The 17,500-nt window shown below is 48.5% G+C and overlaps 1 pseudogene across 1 annotated transcript in view; it reads right to left on the bottom strand.

Moving 5' to 3' along the window:
• The window catches only part of LOC306868291 (pyruvate dehydrogenase protein X component, mitochondrial-like), a 47,332-nt pseudogene that overhangs the window by 26,870 nt on the left and 2,962 nt on the right, over window positions 1-17,500 (bottom strand). The window contains exons 2-4 of the transcript in view: window positions 8,942-9,085; window positions 6,958-7,040; window positions 6,494-6,659 (exon numbers count right to left, since the gene is read on the bottom strand). The product of the transcript in view is annotated as a pyruvate dehydrogenase protein X component, mitochondrial-like (transcript). The remainder of the gene's footprint in view (window positions 1-6,493; window positions 6,660-6,957; window positions 7,041-8,941; window positions 9,086-17,500) is intronic.

The raw sequence follows: 17,500 nt of genomic DNA, 5'->3' as shown, positions 1-17,500 counted from the left end.
CCCGCGATAGGGGCGTGGAAGGCCGCTATAGCCGATACGAACACCCTGAGTGTGGAGGGAGAGCGTCCTTTATCCAGCAGTTCCTGCAGGAAGGACAGAATCACCGCCAACTCAGATGTAGGGGGGTCCTCACCGCGGTTTAGACACCATTCGGAGAAAACCGCCCATTTAAGGGCATAGAGGCGTCTCGTAGACGGGGCTCTAGCCTCAGAAATGGTATTTAGCACTCGCTCTGGGAGGCTGGTAGGCTCCCGTTGAGCGGCCAGAGGTGAAGCGCCCACAGTTCGGGACGAGGGTGCCACAATAAACCGTTCGCCTGAGAGAGGAGGTCTCGTCTCAGGGGCACGGGCCAGGGGGCTGCGGTTAGCAGCTGGGTCAGCTCTGACATCCAAGGCTGGTTCTCCCACAGGGGGGCCACCAACAAGACCTTGTGTCGTTGTTCCCTGATTCGCCTGATGACCTGAGGAATCAGAGCGATCGGAGGGAATGCATAGAGGAGGAGGTTGGGCCAGTCGTGGGCCAACGCGTCCTTGACCTTCGAATAATAGGCTGGGCAGTGAGAGTTGTCTTTGGAGGCGAAAAGGTCTACCTCGGCCTTGCCAAAGATTCTCCAGATCATTCTAACCGTCTGCGGGTGGAGCATCCACTCTTCTGAGGGGACGTTGCTCCGTGATAACATATCCGCTCCTTGGTTCAATCTGCCCGGCAAATGTGCTGCTCTCAGCGAGCGCAAGTTGAGCTGAGCCCACTCCAGAAGTCGCTCTACCATAAGGAAGAGGCGCTTCGAGGAGAGACCTCCCTGGTGATTTACGTAGGACACCACTGACATGTTGTCTGAGCGGATCAGCACATGTCGTCCCCTTAGCTCTGGCAGGAAAAACTGGCAGGCTCGACACACTGCTAGCATTTCTAAGCAGTTGATGTGGAGGTTCTGCTCCGCCTTCGACCAAAGGTCGGTTTGCCTTCGCACAGCGCCCCCAACCCATGTTGGAGGCGTCTGTTGTGACAACTTTCCTGCTGCAGACCATCCCTATGGCCACACCCTTTCTGAACCATCGTGGGTTCTTCCAGGGGACCAGGGCTGTTACACAGGCCTGGCTCACCCTGATATGTAGGCGATCATGTCGCCATGCGTGGGGTGGAACCCGTGGTTTCAACCAGCGCTGAAGGGGCCGCATGCGAAGCAGGCCCAACTGTAGCACCGGCGATGCTGTGGCCATGAGGCCCAGCATCCTCTGAAACGCTTTGACGGGGCGAGCGGTGCCGCTCTGGAAGGAGGCTGCGAGCTTTTAAATGGCCAGAGCGCGTTCCGGCGCTAGCACAGCTCTCATCTGAGCTGAGTCCAAAACTGTTCCCAGAAACGACACCCGTCGGCTGGGAAACAGCGCGCTCTTGGCAAAATTGTCCCTGAGCCCCAGGCATTCTAGGTGGCTGAGGAGGAGGGCTCTGTGTGAGAGTAGTTGTACCTCTGACTGGGCCAGAATGAGCCAGTCGTCGAGGTAATTGAGAATGCGGATTCCCATCTGCCTGAGAGGGGAAAGAGCCGCGTCCATGCACTTCGTAAAAGTGCGTGGGGCCAGGGACAGTCCAAAGGAAAGGACCGTGTACTGATAAGCCACTCCCTCAAAGGCGAATCTCAAGAATCGTCTGTGATGGGGGGGCTATCTGGACGTGAAAGTATGCGTCTTTCAGGTCCAGGGAACAGAACCAGTCCTCTGAGCGAATTTGCGAGAGGATCTGCTTCAGTGTGATCATCCTGAACGACCTCCTCACGAGGGCGCGATTCAGGCGTCTGAGATCGAGGATGGGCCGGAGGCCGCCATCCTTCTTGGGAACGAGGAAGTAATGGCTGTAAAAGCCTGATTCGCTCTGAGCTGGAGGAACCATTTCTATGGCTCCTTTTTTCAACAGCATCATCATTTCTGAACGTAGAACATGAGCGTTCTAGCCGTCTACAGAAGAGGAGACCACGCCGCTGAAGCGCGGGGGTCTGCGAGCGAATTGGAGTGAGTAACCTCGTTCTATTATCCGTATAACCCATTCTGACACTCCGGGGATGGCCCTCCAGGCCTTGGCCCGCGTGGCAAGGGGCTGGATAAACTCGAGTGGCAGGCCGCCAAGCGGGGACCTGAAGCTCGTGATAAGAGGGAGAGGAATGTGCTCCCTTTTGAAAATGTTTGTGTCTTATTTCCTTGCTATAACAGCGATCAGTTGTGTGGGCGCTTTTTGAAAGGGCCCAGTGTTCACAACAGTATTTACCACAAACTCATTGCCATCGGCACCCGGAGCTAAACGGGGTGTTTGGAGGCATGACAGAGGCCATTTGGGCCGTGGGCACAGCCCAGAAGCGTCAGGAGTCTGAAGCTGTCAGTTATAATCATAGTGACAACTTGCTTTCGATCTGCCTAAAAGGATCAACCACTCTTAGAAGAGGGGTATTAATTACCATTGTGTAAACACACCAGCAGCTCAAAAGTGCCGCGCGCATCCTCTCAGATCCGCTCGTAGCGGACGAGGGGAGGGGCCATCTTCACTGAAGAAGGCGAGCCGAGATCAAAGAGTGAAACGCGGGGCTGCCCTGGCGTAAATTCACTCAAGCTTGATCGCGCGAACCCTGGAGCTTGCAGTTTCTTCCCCGAGATAACTGGGAGAGTAGAAACACTAGAGCAGGGGAGGCGTGGCCACCTTCATTGAAGAAAGGGACCGTGAGCGCGGCAGGGACAGACTGAAGCTTTCATAATGAAAGTAGCGCTGGCAGATCAAAGAGCTGCAAGAGGCGCTAATACTTAGTGTAAACACACTGGCAGATCAAAGACTGTATGCAGAGTGAAAAACGCGGGGCTATGCCGGCGCGAAAAATCACTCAAGCCTTTTTTTTTTTTTTTTTTTTTTTTTTTATCCGTCTCCTTCTCCGAGGTGACTGGGAGAAGAGAAACGCGAGAGTCGGGGCCGCCCAGTGCAGCATGTTACAATGTGCACAGAAGGATTGAGCCACTCAATGTAATGAGGCGCGCTAATCCACACGCGCTGGCAGATCAAAGCGCTGTATGCAGAGTGAAACACACGGGGCTATGCCGGCGCGAAAAATCACTCAAGCCTGAACGCCCAGCCATGCGATTTTACCGTCTTTTTCTCCGAGGTGACTGGGAGAAAATAAACGTGAGTGGGTGGCCGCCCAGCGCAGCATTTTACAATGCGCGCAGAAGGATTGAGCCACTCAATGTAATGAGGCGCGCTAATCCACACGCGCTGGCAGATCAAAGCGCTGTATGCAGAGTGAAACACACGGGGCTAAGCCGGCGCGAAAAATCACTCAACCTGATTGCTCAGCCTCACTCGCTGTTCCTGTCTCCGAGGTGACTGGGAGAAGAGAAGGGGGGAGGCGGGGCCTGCTACATAGAGGACCGCGAGCAAATCAGAGTAAAGCCCGGCTTTCGGTGAAAGCAGGCTGCCTGTGTGAGCGCAGTCTCAGTGACGCACACACATAACTTTCCACTCCGGTCCGCCAAAGAGAATAGAGCCGCCCAATGAAGGAGGAGCTCTGATTCTCACGTGTGAACACCGGCGGATCCGAGCGCTGCAGGAAGCTCCGTGGCTCTGATGTTTCATTCTCCGAGCTTTGCTGAGAGAGGGGAAACGGGAGAGCGGAGCTGCCTCCACAGAGACGGACAGCGAGCGGGAAGAGCGAGACTCATACTCGAACGAGCTGTCTCAGTAAGCGCGCAGTCAGTGCGTGGGCGAGACCCAGACAGGCGGCACGCGCTCACTGCTCTTTTGCATCGTGCAGGATCCCCTGCACGAGCCACACTCGCTGTTGCGGCATTTGCAACAACGCCGATAAATATGCATTTTTATAGCACTCACCGGATGGCGGCAGCGAACAGACCGGGGCTTCTGCGGGGCTGGAGCGCGGTGAAAGCGGCGTCTCAGCTGGCAGGAGGTCTCTGGCTCAGCTGCGAGGCGTGTCAACGGCGAGGCGGCTTCTTGGGATCAGCGAAGGCGAGATGTCGTCGCTGAAGGAGAAGAAATCTGAGGATCCTATGGTGAGACGGCTGATTATATAGCCAGATAACCCCGCCCATTCTGGCGGGATCTGGCGGGCTCCGTCGCCATAGGCTCGTGCAGCTCCGCTGCCGACACATTGGTTCGTTTTATCACACTGCACAAACCAATGATCGTGCAGTTTCACTGCGTGATTGAATAAGGCTTCAGTAAAGGAGAAAAAAGGCTTTTTCCCATAGCGTCTTTAGCAAGACGCAGTACGAGTGGAGTATCGATAGGGAACTGGTCACACCAGTGGTGTAGCGGTGCCTATACTCTTAACTTCTTAAACGGCCCAGCAGAGGATGAACGACCTGTGTCATCAAACAGTGACAGAGGTGGAAAGAGTACCAAAATATTCTACTCAAGTAAAAGTACCAGTCTAAAAATCTACTCAGGTAAAAGTAAAAAGTAGAGTCTACTGTCCTTGGCATTTTAAAATGGATGATGTTTTTTTTTTTTTTTAATGAATATATATACGTAATCATGCTGATTTTTGGAGAAAAACGACACTCTTCGTGTGATATTGATTTACTATATGAAATTCTATAAATATAAATTTTCTGCCCCTATTTCTTGAGTTTTGTGGTAATTCTAAATGCATTTTAACAGACTGAATCACGAAAGAACACACTTTAAATGCACGCGCGCTAGTCTAATCTAGACTTCACGGCACTCTGTAGGAGAGTTTTGTTTGGTTTTTGGCTAAATACTGATAATGTCAAATCACACATTGTTAAAACAACAATTACGATATTATCGCAGACGATATATATCGCCCACCCTGCACCACAAGGGTTCACTTCATTTCCTTCGAGTTCAACTTCAGCAGAATATGACTGGGTTTGTTTTCAGCTGGGTCTGCATCTTTCTTCTGATTTTAGAGTTTGTTCTCCTGCCCATTATTTACTGCAGCAGTTTCCAGGGAGCGATTTTTATTAGATTTTTTACTCAGTAATTAATGCGTTTTCAAATGTAGCGAAGTACAATACTTCAAACTAAATATACTTAAGTAAAAGTAAAATTACATATTTGAAAAATGACTTGAAAAAGTAGAAGTACACAAAAAAGCTACTCAATTACAGTAACGCGAGTAAATGTAATTCATTACTTTGCACCTCTGTGAAGCATATTTATTTCACTCCAGAATGGGCCAGTAATGTTTGCACACTGTCACCTTCTGCTATTGAGTAAGGATCATTAGGAAAATTAAATTATCCACAGAACAGGTGCAGATTTTGCAATAAATAATTAAATATATAAATAGACTGCAGCAACTGACATTTTGTCAGAACCTCGAGTAAATTACGTTTATTACAATTACAATTTTGTTGAGTGGTCTGTTCAGAATTGTGGGAGAATTGTGATCTCTGTTTGAAACAAACAAAAAAATCCTGATTCTCAATCATTTCAGAAGTGAGGGGGACAGAAATGTCTAATATAATAACTTTTTTGTCTAATTGACAGGTTTTATGACTATTATTATTTATTAATTATTACCTCTTGCTTTTAATTGCCTGAGAAATCAAATACACTGCTGGACAATAACCAATAATTTATCATAATGTTCCTGTATTTTCCTAATGAGAATTTTATGACTTGTTTAGCCTATATACTACATTTTTCCCCCATTTTTAATTACAGAATAAGGCAGAAGATATAGTTTATAGTGTAGTAGCCCATCTAAGTGTAATAGTGACAGGTGTAATAAATGCTATCAATTAGCACTGCATCATTCAGAATCAGATGCTTTTTATTACCTGGAGATGACTTGAAAAACATATTGTCACAATCATGTGTTTACTGTCTTCATGTGTCTTTTTATTCAGCTTATAGGTACAGTAGAGATAGCTTTGGGTACAGCAATAGCAGCATTCGTGACTCGTAAGTTAATGCTTCTTTCAGGCCGTTTCTGCGTGAGAGCGCAGCCTACAAATGAAACACACTGCATGAGAGTTTACGTCTCGTTCCTGACCGCATCCCTGTCTTTACTGGATGTTTGCATTTATTCACATGCGATTGTATTAGTTACTCATATGCTGGACTGTCATGACCGGGCCCTCCACTACACCACTGGGTCACACTTTACTTTGATAGTCCACTTTAGACATTCTACTAACTATAAGTAACTTTGTAACTACGTCAACTAATTCTCATTAATTTGCAACTACATATGCACAAACTCTCAGAGTAGGCTGTTAGTGTAGGTTCAGGGTTAGTAGAATAAGTTGACATGTACTTGCAAAGTTTCTTATAGTCAGTATGTTGTATGTTGTGGACCCATCAAAATAAAGTGTTAGCAGATATTAATCAGACAGTCTACTAATACTCTAATGACTGCTAGTTGACATGGAGTTGCAAACTTACTTACTGTTAGTAGAATGTCTAAAGTGGTCTATCACAATAAAGTGTAACCTAAGATTTAGAAACAACAGACTCCCGTTGCAGATACTGACTGTTTGAGTGCTGAAGGTGCCGTGGTCAGAGGGGCGGGGTCAGCGGCAGTGGGTGGAGCCACCGTGGGTGTTACGGGCTCCAGCGCTGGAACCTCCACCTGTTTCACTGACCATCAGTGCTATGAGCGTCCCCAAGCGCACACCTCGACTGCCCTCCTGCACCTGAGACAAGCACAGCAATGATGCTGCTTCTTTATTGGGTCAGCTGCAGTGAAGTCACATCTCTGTATGACTGCCACATTAATATGCATACTCTGTCACCTTAAAACAGGTGTTTAATAATATCTGTGCCTGCTAGCATCACCAAATGGTCTCCAAACAGGTTTCCCTAACATCAAGTCATAGGCTGGGATCGCCAGTATTATTGTGGATATAGAATAAAGCATTGAACAAAAGTCAAGCTATTTTATGGTTTGTTGATCTGTCTGAGCTCTGTCCTCTCGGTCAGACACACACTTACGAGGATTTTAGCAAGGATTCCATCTTCACTGGACTCCATGACCACTACAGCTTTATCCGTCTCAATCTCACAGAGAGCATCACCTGCTCACACACACACACACACACACACACATCAAACCAGCATTACAGCTGTTACTTTTCAGTAGTTTGGTGTTTGTGTATTTGTTAGCTCCTCCAGACACATTCCACACTAATACAACAGCTACACCCTTTTTTCATTTTTCAAAAACAAATGCAGAAATACAGAAAATGGAAAATATATCTAAAATAGAATATAGTCAAAACTGAGTAAATATATTTTCTAAACCACTCACGGCCCTACAAGCCCCTGTTAATTTCCAAAACTGATCTGATGCATGGCTTCTCTGCGCTCCAGCTGAGAGAAATCCATCTAGTCTGCATTAACACATGCATTAGCTAAAATACAAGAAAAGAAAATCAATTAATTACTTTACAATAGTTTTATTAACTGTTTATATATATACAATTCAAGCTTTACTTTCAAAACAAGAAATGTAACTTTACCATTAAAAGCTCTAACTATTTTCCCAAAATTTGTTAAAAGTTTTCCCTAAAATGTTCAGGTTTATACTACATTTTTGAACAACAGATTACCAATGTGACCCTCCAGACCCCACTGTGCGTGCGTGTGTGTTTGTGAGTGAGTGCAATTGCACGCGTGTGTGTGTGCATGCATGAGTGTGTCTGAGTGCAAGTGCACATGTGTGTGTGTGTGTGTGTGTGTATGTGTGCGTGTGTGTGTGTGTGTGCATGAGTGTGCGTGCGTGAGTGCAATTGCACGTGTGTGTGTGTGCATGCATGAGTGTGTCTGAGTGCAAGTGCACGTGTGTGTGTGTGTGTGTGTGTGTGTGCATGTTTATGTGGTTTATGAGCACACAAATTTGTATAATGACATGGGTATGACAGAGGTATTACAATATGAAGGTGGTTTATGAGGACACTGCCTATGTCCCCGTAATTCAAAAGGCTTAAAAACATACTAAATGGTGTTTTTTTGAAAATCTAAAAATGCACAAAGTCTCCTGTGAGGGCTAAGTTTAGGTGTAGGGTTGGTGTAGGGCAATAGCACACACAGTTTGTTCAGTATAAATACCATTACGCCTATGGAGAGTCCCCATAAACCACAAAAACCAACATATATGTGTGTGTGTGTGTGTGTGTATGTGTGTGTGTGTGTGTGTGTGTGTGTGTGCATGAGTGTGCGTGCATGAGTGCAATTGCACGTGTGTGTGTGTGTGTGTGTGTGTGTGTGTGTGTGTGTGTGTGTGTGTGTGTGTCTGCGCATCACTGTAATCATGATTTAGATTGAAGTGTCTAAATACTCACACTTAAATACTCAAGAGCATTTGCACACAACAGGAAGTACAGGAAACACCAAAGCAGCCTTATCCCACACTAAACCCACGCTATCCCATCATGCATCACGCTGAGGAACCCGAAATCCACAAAACCACGAGATGTTGAGGAAAAAATGACAGTGTATGTTAAATTAATGAGATATTAAATATAATTTGCTAGTAAAACTAAGTGTTGCACATCTTATCAGTGCAAAAATAAGTTGTTTATTTTGTGCAACATCTGCAACTGCTTTTTATCACTTAAGAGTTACCAGATTTAATTATGTTAGAAAGACTTCTGAACAGAAGTTTATTTTAAATGCAAAGTATTGAAAATGAAAATAAAGCTCTGTAAACACTTTTTTTACCCCACCCATCAAAAGTTTGACACACACTTGTGGTCTTCATGTGCACTTGAACCGAACACAGGAAACACGTCAAAGAGCACAACTGTGAGAATCTGGATGGTGTGAGTATTTTTCAGCAGCTGGAGGCAGTACGGCACAGATATTTCAATATGGTGTATTGTCCTTGTTCTTCTTGTGTATTTCAGGCTTGTTTATAAATTTAAATTCCAACACCCAAAACTGATCAACCACTAACTGATATTTGTTCTGTATGGACATACAGCGTTCATTTTGAGAATTGACGAACCTTCCTTCTTCAGCCATTTGACCAGGTTTCCCTCCTCCATGGTGGGCGAGAGGGCCGGCATCTGCACCTTGAGCGGAGCGACCCCTGCTGGACACAACAGACCACGTCCAGAAGCTGTGCAGCAGCACACACAGTACATGAAGAACACACAGATCATAAACACAGACAGTTCTGATCCTGGACGCTGACTGGTCAGTACAGTGTTTCTGCTATCCTGGGCAGATAGGAAAAAAGAAGTAAGTAAATAAATGAATAATCCACAAATCATACTGGTCAAGGGACAATGATGTAATCTGACAGGGAATTCGTTTAGATTAGATTAGATTAGATTAGATTCAACTTTATTGTCATTGCACATGTAAGGTACAGGGCAACGAAATGCAGTTAGCATCTAACCAGAAGTGCAATAAGCAGAGGTACAGGATATACAGTGTCTACAATAGTTACATATGTACAGAATATACAGATAAGGCAGTAGTACTATGGACATAATTTACAAGTTTTTAAATACTATCAGTATGATATACAGATGGGTGATATGAACATACTATACAGATGGATTGTACAGTAAATGTATGTACACTATGAGCAAAAACTATGAATATAATTGCAAATGGATATGAATAAGCTATACATTAAGATATATAAATACTAGTGCAATGAACATTGAAAGTGCATAGAAATAAAAATTTCCAGTGCATAGTACTCAGTGTGTGGATGTTTTTTGTTTTTGTTTTTTAACCGATTTTAATGATGGGGAGGGGTGAAGAGTTTGTGGTGGTGTGTGAGGGGGGTATCATTGGGCAGAGTTTAGTAGGGAAACAGCTGTAGGGAAAAAGCTGTTCCTGAGTCTGCTTGTCCTTGATCGGAGGCTCCTGAAGCGCCTCCCAGAAGGCAGTAAGTTAAACAGTCTATGGTCAGGGTGAGAGGAGTCCTTAAGAATGCCGCGAGCTCGACGTAAACAGCGTTTTCTCTGGACGTCCTCAATGGCAGGAAGTGGTGTCCCTGTGATGCGTTGGGCGGTTTTCACCACCCTCTGCAGTGCCTTGCGGTCAGCAACTGTGCAGTTCCCATACCAGACTGTGATGCAGTTGGTCAGGATGCTTTCAATTGCACACCGGTAGAAGTTCCGCTGGATGATTGGAGACAGGTGGTTCTTCTTCAGTGTCCTAAGGAAGAAGAGGCGTTGGTGAGCCTTCTTGACTAGGCTGGATGTGTTGGTGGTCCAGGTCAGGTCCTCCGAGATGTGGGTTCCCAGGAACTTGAAGCTGGAGACACGTTCAACAACCATCCCGTTAATGTGGATGGGGTCATGCGTTCCACTTTTCTTCTTCCTGAAGTCCACAATAAGTTCCTTTGTCTTGCTGGTGTTGAGGAGCAGGTTATTGTCAGCGCACCATGCAGCCAGGTGCTGTACCTCCTCCCTGTAGGCAGTCTCATCGTTGTCTCTGATGAGGCCAATCACTGTGGTGTCGTCAGCAAACTTGATGATGGAGTTGGATCCATGCACAGGCCTGCAGTCATGGGTGTAGAGGGAGTAGAGGAATGGGCTCAGCACACAGCCCTGTGGTACGCCGGTGTTGAGTGTGATGGTGGTGGAGCAGGTGTGGCCTGACCTAACATGCTGAGGTCTGTTGGTCAGAAAGTCCATAATCCAGCTACAGAGGGAGGTGTTAACACCCAAGTCTCCAAGTTTAGTGATCAGCTTGGAGGGAATGACGGTGTTGAATGCTGAGCTGAAATCAACAAACAACATCCGTGCATAAGTGTTGTTATTATCCAGGTGTGTGAGTACCGAGTGCAGTACTGTGCATACTGCATCCTCAGTGCTCCTATTGCTACGGTAGACAAATTGGTGTGGGTCCAGTGTGAGTGGGAGGCAGTTCTTGAGGTGTGCCAGGACCAGTCGCTCAAAGCACTTCATTACAATGGGTGTGAGTGCTACGGGGCGGTAGTCATTCAGGCACGTCGGGGAGGAGTGTTTCGGTACTGGCACAATGGATGTGGCCTTAAAGCATGTTGGCACACAACATTTATGTCACACAACTGCACTCATAAAGCATGATTTTCACACATTCTGACTCTGATGAGATGTAAATCAGCACAATTTGCAACAAAAGTGCTCAAGTTATGAGAGAAACCGGAAAAGCATTAAAACACATGATCAAGCAATGTGAGATTACTGGATCAGAACGGCAAGTGACAGCAAAACCCTTTTTTCCAAGTTCTGCTTGATTTGTGCCCCAAATGTTGTGTCCATTTAAACTGTTCCAATTCAACACTTTATAGTTGTATTTGATTGATTTTATCATGACAAATTTTACTATTCTAAATAAATATTCTAAATATGACCGCACAGAGAGCAATGACACGTTTCTGCAATAAAGCAAATATTAATCAGTGTCGAAATCATCTGATACTAACCTGAGTGACTACATGATCAATGACTGGACCGAGATCAGTGTCTTGTGTCCTCACTCTGTGTGTGTGTGTGTGTGTGTGTGTGTGTGTGTGTGAGCGAGAGAGAGAGAAATGGTTTGACAATGACTGCAAAAGACTTAGGAAAGTAAGAATCCTATCAAACCAGAAACACAGAGATGCTGACAATGAGAACATCCGTCATCTCTATCATGAAAAACTTAAACAATATAGGAATACTGTAAGACAGAAAAGAGCAAAACACAAAAAGTCAACTCAAAGAAATGGAAGAATCCTTAGAATCCAACCACTTCTGGAAACATTGGAATACACGAAACACATCTTACCATCAAGAACTAGCCATCCAGAATGGAGATGTTTGGATAAACCACTTCTCCAACCTTTTTAGTAATATAGAAAACAATCAGGAACAACATGCAATGTGCGAAAAACGACCTAGGTTACGTATGTAACCCAGGTTCCCTAAGGGAACGAGAGCTGCGTCGGAGACGCTATGGGAACGCTCTCAGCGTCATTCCGCTCTGAATATCGTATGCAATCAGTCCAATAGAAAGGGCGAAGCGTCACGGGCGGGGTGACGTCACGACCAGGAAGTATATAAGCACGTGAGGCGGCGCCCGCGTTAGCTCCATGTCATGAAGCAAGCGCTGGCAGGGATGCCGGAAGTATGGCTGCGAGACGCAGCTCTCGTTCCCTTAGGGAACCTGGGTTACATACGTAACCTAGGTCGTTCCCTTTCAGGAACGTCGAGCTGCGTCGGAGACGCTATGGGAACGCTATACCAACGCCTCCATACTGACAAGTCCCTGTCTGTGTCAGGACAAAAGGACAGAGGAGCCTGGAGTGGCTCGGAGATCAAGGTTGTAAAACCTCGCAAAGGTCAGGGGCGTGGACCATCCAGCAGCGTCGCAGATGTCCCGTATTGGGACACCTGCCCAAAGGGCCTTTGAGGCCGCCATACCTCTAGTTGAGTGCGCTCTGACTCCCAGCGGATGGGCAAGCCCAGAGGCCTCGTAAGCAAGGTTAACAGCATCCACAATCCACCTACTAAGAGTGGGCTTCGTAGCAGGAAGACCCCTCTTAGGCGGACCATAGCATACCAGCAACTGGTCCGTCTTTCTCCACAGGGCAGCTCTGTGGATGTATGCGCCCAGTGCTCGCAGGTCCGGGTCCTCTCTTAGGTCCGGGAGGAAGTGCTTGATCGCACGGAACACAGCTAGGATCTCTAGCCGGTTGATATGCCACGATAGGTGGCGTCGACTCCACAGACCACGGGCAGGGTGGCCACTCATGACCGCACCCCAACCGGTGAGGGATGCGTCCGTCGCTAGCGAGACGCGGCGACACGGAGCTCCCAGCACCGGGCCCTGAACCAAGAACTGAGGATCTCTCCACATGTCTAAGGCACGGAACCCACGGCGTGACACTTTGACAGCGCGGAGCGAGTCTCCCCTCAAGGAGACCCCTCTGTTCTTGAGCCACCACTGTAGGGGCCTCATGTACAGCAGGCCAGAAGGAATCACGCTGGACGCTGCTGCCATAAGCCCTAGCAGCCTCTGAAACTGCTTGACAGTGAATGGCTGGCCTTGACGCACTCTCCTGACTGCCGTGAGGATCGACTCGATCCGAGCAGGGGTCAAACATGCCTGCATCGTGGTCGAATCCCACACCACGCCTAGATAAGTGGTTCTCTGAACTGGAGACAGCACACTTTTCTTGGCGTTGAGTCTCAACCCCAACTCTCTCATGTGGGCGAGAACGACATCTCGATGCCGAACCGCCAACTGCTCTGTCTGAGCGAGAATCAACCAATCGTCGATGTAATTGAGTATGCGGATGCCCTGCAGTCGCAACGGGACCAGTGCCGCATCCACACACTTGGTGAAAGTGCGGGGTGAGAGTGCTAGGCCGAAAGGAAGAACCCGATACTGATACGCTTTGCCCCCGAAAGCGAACCTCAGGAACTTCCTGTGAGAGGGAAGGATGGATATATGGAAATAGGCATCTTTGAGATCTATCGAGACAAACCAGTCCTCGGACCTGATCTGAGATATAATCTGCCTGACTGTAAGCATCTTGAACTTCAGCTTTCTGACTGAGCGGTTCAGAGCTCGCAGATCCAATATGGGCCTCAGCCCTCCATCCTTCTTTGGAACAATGAAGTATCGGCTGTAGAAGCCGGCGCGAGTCTCGTGAGGAGGAACCAACTCGATGGCTTCCTTCCTCACTAAATTCTCGACTTCTTGTTCCAGAACCAGAGCCTGCTCGGGGCGGACCGTAGTCACGCAAACCCCGTTGAACGGCGGAGGTGGGCCATCGAACTGGATGGAATAACCACGCTCTACCGTCCGCAGGACCCAAAGAGACACGTCTGGCAGCCGCTGCCAGGCCGCCAGATGATCTACTAAGGGAATCAGTCTCTCGAGACTGACCTCTGGTGTTAGAGATATGGCCAGACCACTGTCTTGCTGCGGCTCTCCGGAGGAAGACGCGGTCTCTGGCGCTTGAGGCGGGGTTCTCAGGCCCGCAGACACTACCGGCGGGGAATTCTGAGAAAAGCACTCGCTGGGACCTGCTGTGCCCTGGAGCTGCAGGGTTGGCAGACAGATCCCCGGAGAGCACCGAGGGGAGACGGTCACCGGGTACCGCGGTGTAAGCCGCTTCACCCCAGTAGGGGCCGCCCTCCGAAGTCCTGGAGCACGCCCATCAGGACTTGTGTGCCGAGGACCTCCTAGCCATAAGGGTATCCCGAAGATCACCCTTGGGCTTAGAGGTACTCGGCGCAGAGCGCCGCCGCGCTCGGCTCCGCCGCGGGGGAGCACGAGTGGCCACGCTCTGCTTCTGCGCAGCCCGGTACGAGGAGCTGGTATGCGGAGGGGACTGCTCCCGCCCAGCAGTCCCCCGAGTTAGAGATCGGCGAGGGAGAAACCGCTGAAACGCCTCCGCCTGCTTACGAGCCTCCTGAAATCTGTCGACGACCAAGCTGACTGCGTCGCCGAACAGACCAGAAGGCTGAAGCGGAGCGTCCATGAGGCAGACCCTGTCTTTCTCCTTTATCTCAGACAGGGTCAGCCACAAATGCCTCTCCGTCGCCACCATAGCTGCCATGGAGCGGCCGATGGCACGGGCCGACTCCTTGGTAGCGCGGAGGGCAAGATCAGCGGTCTTCCTCAGCTCAGAAATATCTTCTGGCCTAACCTCGCCGCCCTCATCTAACTCTCTCAGTAGCTCGGCCTGGTACGCCTGTAACACCGCCATGGTGTGCAGACACGCACCGGCCTGGCCTGCTGCCGCATACCCCCTGCCCACTAAGGATGAAGTCGTGCGCAGAGGCTTAGTAGGCAGGGTAGGAGCCTTCAAGGACGACGCCGTGAGCGGGGACAGATAGCTCGCAAGCGTCCGTTCAACCCGCGGCATCGTCCTGTACCCGCACACGTCCAGGTCCCGCACATTGCCATAATAATATGATGCGGGGACGAACGGGCGGGACGAGAACGGTCTCGACCACGATCTCGACACCTCAACGTGGAGATCGGGGAAAAATGGAAGGCTCCTGCGGTGAGGTGGTTGCCGCGAGCGCAGAAAACGCTCATCTAATAGGGGCCAACTGATGTCAAGCTTGGCCACTGCCCTAGTAACCACCTCTAAAAGCTCCTCGTACTGGGGTGTGGGCGGCGAAACCTTGTCGGCGCTCGACGCCTCAGCCTCCTCAGAGGACGAGAGACGGAGCTCCGAGCCCTCGCCTCGAGAGGAAGGAACCGCTCCCTCAAGAGACGGGGCACCAGATCTGGCGGTTACGGGAGGAGATAGGGAAATTCCCGTCTCACTCTCGTCCGCCAAATCAGCCTGTGAACCCCACGAGTGCAGCCGCCGCTCTGCCTCGGCAAAAGCGGGGCCAGCACCGCGTGGGACGCTCACAAAGGCTCCCTTCTCAAAGAGAGCCCTCCGGGTGCGGAGTGTGCGCAGCGAGAGCCGCTCACAGTGCGGGCAAACGGCTCCCTCGAGAGCCGCTGCCGCATGCTCCGCACCCAGGCAGACCACGCACAGATCATGTGTGTCCTCACCCGTAATGTAGCGCGGGCAAGGACTAACACACAACCTATAGCGTGATCTGAGATCACCCCCTGCCTTGGTCTTAGCTTTAGGCATTCTTGTCACTTTCACTCAGGACAAACAACAGTAAATAAGACTCACAAGACAGATTGGACTGACACACACACAGAGCGCTTGCTGAATGACAGAAAGCTAACGCGGGCGCCGCCTCACGTGCTTATATACTTCCTGGTCGTGACGTCACCCCGCCCGTGACGCTTCGCCCTTTCTATTGGACTGATTGCATACGATATTCAGAGCGGAATGACGCTGAGAGCGTTCCCATAGCGTCTCCGACGCAGCTCGACGTTCCTGAAAGGGAACTAAGGGTTTTAGAGTCGACCATCAAAGACTACCAGAAGCCTTTAGACTCTCCAATTACACGAGCTGAACTATTAGACAAAATACAAACCCTGAAAACCCTGTGGTGTCGATGGCATCCTAAAGGAAATGATCAAATACACGGAGCACAAATTCAGATTAGCCATCCTCAAGCTCGTCAATATCATCCTTAGTTCAGGTTTATTCCCCAACATTTGGAACAAAGACCTAATCACCCCAATCCATAAAAACAGAGACAGATTTGACCCCAATAACTACCGTGGCATATGTGTAAACAGCAACCTAGGTCAACTTTTCTGCAACATCCTAAACAGCAGACTAGCCCATATTCTTAGAGACAGAAATGTCCTGAGCAAGTGTTGCACATCAGACCATATATACACTCTCCATACCTTAATCCATAAGCAAATCAACCAAAACAAAAGCACAATCTTCTTTATTGACTTCAAAAAAGCTTTTGACTCCATTTGGCACGAAGAACTTCTTACGCTATTAAGAGAAATATCAAAATTTATATCCCAATCAGAATCTGGATAAAAATAATGAAATCAGTAATAGAACCCATCGCACTCTACGGATGTGAAGTCTGGGGCCCACTCACAAACCAAGAGTTCACCTAACACAACACACTAAAGCACCGCGAGAGCGATCCTAAAGCATAAAGAGCTGTCTGCTTTCCAGTCGCTCCCGCAGCCTCGCGCAGCACCAATCCATCCCAAACAAGCCTAAACAAACTATCAGTAATGGCGGACGTTGCGTTGCTAAGTTCATGGCTTTGCGAACCTACATCGGCATCCAAACACGGCGAATCAAACGTGTTCGCGTTTAGCTGCTGTTTCAAATATGGCTATAAGTTTCTGTTCGTCTTGTTGGTCACGGTAACCCCGCCCCCAGCCCCTGACGCAAGCGGTTCTTTCTTCTAGCCCAGCAATGTTTTGGTGCTACTTACGAACCGCTTTTCCTGGTTCGGAGCTGGTGCTTTGGATGTCGAAAAACAGAGAACCAGTTTGAAACTAGGCTCTGGCTCCGAACCAGCACTGGAACTGCCTTGGTGGAAAAGGGGTATAAATGGGACAAACACCCAATAGAGAGCAGAATTAGGATTATACCCACTTATAATCACAATTCAAAAAAGGGCCATTAAATTCCATGCCCACCTAAAAAATAGTGATAAACAGACCCTCCATCACAAAGCCCTGAACTACCAAGAGCTGACACCAGAAAGAAACGCCCTCAGCCAATTGGTCTTAGAGCTGACTACACAAACCACAACATGTCTGACTGAGAATAAAAACTTAGCCAGACCAAACCAAATAATTAAAACACAAAAAGAAAAATACCTACAACATTGGAGAGACGCAACAGCCCTACAAAGTAAACTGGAATGCTATTTGGCCCTAAATAGAGAATATGAATTGGCAGGATACCTGAGTACAGTGAGTGACCCTAAACTGAGGAAAGTCCTGAGCATGTACAGACTCAGTCAACACAATCTCACCATAGAGACCGGCAGACACAGACAGACCTGGCTACCAGAAGAAGACCGGCTGTGTCCCCACTGCACAGGAAATGAAGTGGAAACAGAACTGCACTTCCTGACATCCTGCCCTAAATATTGAAAATGTCTGCATTAGGGTCCAACAGCGATTGTATTTT

This window comes from Barbus barbus, assembly GCF_936440315.1.
Source record: "Barbus barbus genome assembly, chromosome: 50".
NCBI classification, from domain to species: domain Eukaryota; kingdom Metazoa; phylum Chordata; class Actinopteri; order Cypriniformes; family Cyprinidae; genus Barbus; species Barbus barbus.
Note: the sequence above shows the minus strand (reverse complement) of the source record. Positions and strands in the feature narration are given on the sequence as shown.